Source organism: Helianthus annuus, chromosome 17 (genome assembly GCF_002127325.2).
Source record: "Helianthus annuus cultivar XRQ/B chromosome 17, HanXRQr2.0-SUNRISE, whole genome shotgun sequence".
Taxonomy (NCBI): domain Eukaryota; kingdom Viridiplantae; phylum Streptophyta; class Magnoliopsida; order Asterales; family Asteraceae; genus Helianthus; species Helianthus annuus.
This window is the reverse complement of record NC_035449.2, coordinates 134,599,798-134,603,193: the sequence shown is the minus strand read 5'-3', so window position 1 is coordinate 134,603,193 and position 3,396 is coordinate 134,599,798. Positions and strand designations below refer to the sequence as shown.

Sequence of the window (3,396 nt, the reverse complement as noted above, 5' to 3'; positions counted from 1 at the left end):
AAGCTACTTCTAGATAGTAATGTATGTAAAGTTTGAGACGGTAATGGTAGCTTGTGATTTCTTTTATCATCTTCGGTAATAAACTGAACAAGGGATTTTTAGGGTTGATGTAATTTTATGTTTAATTCGTAGGATGAAGTGAGAAGAGGGGTTTTTGTAGAGGTATGGCTGAAGAAATAAAGGATGTTGATGTGTGAAGAAGGCTCTTTGTAACATCCCGAAATTTAAAAACTATATACTAGAATTATAAAATACATAATAAACAAGAATAAGCTAACTAGGATAAATAACCTAGTTAGTTAAAAATCTTGTAGTAACATTTGAATGAGTTAAAAGGGCCAAAAATATAAACTAGATAAGAGTGGAGGGACTAAAGTTGTTAAATATGAAACTCTAATTACTAAGTAGTAAGAAATCAAACCAAACACCTCAAAATTGAGGTTCTGGTCGATCAACAACAGAGAGGGGCGACACCCACACCTCCAAACCCTAACATCAACAAAAACTCTAAATTGAAGGCTCAAATCACGTTGTAATCAAAATCTGAACATAGAATTGTGATCTCCTCGTCAAGAAGGTCATAAGGTATGTCAAATTAGGTTATTTTGATACAAATCAAATTCTTACATGAGATTGAAATCGAAGGTTGAGCTTGATTATGTGTTGTAAAACATGAAATTGGAAGTAATGTGAAGTCTAGGGACAAACCCTAGATGTTTCTTGTTAAAAATCTTGCATGTTAGTTGTAGAAATCAAAATCACTATAGTGGGTGATTAGTAAGTTGGTAGAACTTGATAAACACTAGGATTAAGACTCTTGTTCTAGTGAAAATTGAAATTGTGAGATAATCTCTGAAATTGTTGATGTTAAAATATGTGTATAATGTTTAATTGAAGTTAATTTGAGTGATAAATTCAAGTTATGAACTTGGTTTAGATCATGTAAAAATCTGACCCGCAAGGTGTTTGATAAAACGCCTAAATGAGGATTTAAAATGTTAAAGATTGTTAAAAACGCAGATTTACATATGTAATGAATGAATGCGTTAAAGCTTATGAAAAAGAGTTCTAATCTTTAATGAATTGGACTCTTTTAGGCAAGGAATCCGGGACGTCGAGTGGACACGCCGGAGGTGATACCCGCGGAAAAGGTGCGCTTTGAAGGTACGCGACTTTAGTCTCGTCAAATTAAGTTTATTTACTTTGGTTTGAAATGTAATTGATGATGTAGAGTAAAGGATGCGTTTGATGTGTCGCTAAGTGCCGAAGTGCACTCGACTATCAAACGGGTCAAAACAAGAACTCGGTATTTAGTTGGGTTAGTCATTGAAGTGATGGTTTTCACTAAATGGCAAAACGGGTCAAAATGATGTTTTAAAATAGTCACGGAAGTAGCGACTTGAAAGTCTCATATCTAGATAAATGATAAATTGCACCATGCTAATGATTTGGTGATAGTGAATCTAAGTATAAGAACCCGGGATATGGGTCGAACAATGATGTTAAAGGAAAAAGGATTGTTGAAACGGAATGCTTGAATTCCGAACAATCAAGTAATAGTTTTAGAGGAAATGCAAAGCCAGGGAATTGGCATGAAAACACCAAGTATGTGAGCCCGGGTAGTTGGGTAAATATGTTGAAAAGGTTTTAAGAATGAAAAGAGATGCTATGCACTCATACTATTGGGTCGAATAACGGAAATAAGGAAATTTGGGAACCAAATTGTGGGTATCTCGGTTTCCGCAATGTAAAATTTACATGATTAAGTCCGAGGTTTTATTACGGACTCATAGCAAGAAGAATCGGTTAAATCGGATAAGCGAGTAAAAAGTTACGAACTTGTAAAGTTGAAAAATAGCAAAAGAGTAAATGTGCAGAGCCCACCGTAAATTACGGTTCCACCGTAATTTACGGTGGAGCTCAAACTGTTACGGTGAGAACCTCCTGAGTTACGGTAGAACCATAATCATTCCAGGTCCACCGTAAGTTACGGTGACACCGTAATTTACGGTGGAACCCAGGAAAAACTTGTATTTTAGGGCCACTCGTGTTGTCAAACTTGTTTATACATTATATATTAAGTCGAAACTAACGGTTTTTAGTGTTTGACTCTAGGTACAAATAAATCTCTCTCGGATGATGATCAAGCACCTTGTCAAGAACCGAACACGCAAACTGAAGCTTCCGCATGAATATAATTTTGTCTAAACTTTAAACATGTCATAAATACTTTTGGTTGATGGTGTTTTGAATCCTTTAGCTAGTTGTTAGCTGATTAGTAGGGATGGCTCTTAAATGAATTTTGTACCATCTTAAACATGTTTGGGAAATTACACTAGTATGTATGTTTTAAAACAGTAAATCCTTTTGTAAACTCTGATTTTATAAAGTATCATGAAACAATTCGATATATTATGTTAAATTATTAAGGGTGTTACAAGTTGGTTATCAGAGCTTAAGGTTGTCAACAAAAGTGTTCGGTTCAAGCTTGATCGATCGTCCGGTAAGAATTAACTTATTATGTTAACAAATTATGTCTTATATATGAATGGGAAGGAAATTAAAGTGCATGGGAAAAGTGTGTTAACACACTTAAACCCGGGAGGTGCACTAAATTTAAACAGTTAAAGCAAGTTGAGAACTTGACTAAACCAAAATAAAAGAAGCAATGTTATAAACGAAATGTTTAACGTTTAAATGTAAACATTTCAGTTTCAAAGATGACGGATAAAGGAAATGACGAAGCGGTGCCAAGAGTCACCGAACAAATGAGAGAAGTGATTGCTGAAGAGGTAGGAAAAGCAATCGAGAACAGTTTGTCGGGTTTCATCGATAAAATCCAAACCACGGTGTTATCAGTGGTGGATGAAAGGATAAAGAAATTGGAGGATAATGCAAGTTCAAACAAGGAGAAATTGGTAGAGCGTAAGGGTTGCTCGTACAAAGAATTTATGGCATGCAAACCACCACTCTACAACGGAGAAGTGGATCCGATAGTGTGTCAAAGGTGGTTAAGTGATATAGAGGGGGTATTTGAGAGAACCCACTGTGACGCAAATGACTTCGTGGCGTATGGCACGGGTCAACTGAGAGGACAAGCAAAAGACTGGTGGGATAATAAGAAAAAGGAAATCGGTAGTGAAGAAGCGAAAGCGATGACATGGGATGAGTTTAAGGTACCCTTCCTTAAACATCACAGTCCCAAGGCGGTTATTAATCGAATCAAAGAGGAATTTATCCAGCTTAGGCAGAAGGGCGAGTCCATTGATAAAATCACGGGAACTTTTCTTGACAAATTAAGGTTCTGTGATGAATTGGTGACGACCGAAGAGCAGAAGGTGTATTATTATTATAATATGCTAAGCGCGGAGTATCGGGAGTTCATGACTCCCTCAA

At 36.2% G+C, this 3,396-nt stretch overlaps 1 long non-coding RNA gene across 1 annotated transcript; it reads left to right on the top strand.

Annotated features, from left to right (window-relative positions):
* Positions 1 to 498: 498 nt before the first annotated feature.
* Positions 499 to 2,374, top strand: LOC110923579. Its single transcript, XR_002584164.2, has 3 exons — positions 499 to 585; positions 1,098 to 1,164; positions 2,116 to 2,374. It is a non-coding gene; the product is annotated as an uncharacterized LOC110923579 (long non-coding RNA).
* Positions 2,375 to 3,396: the final 1,022 nt, after the last annotated feature.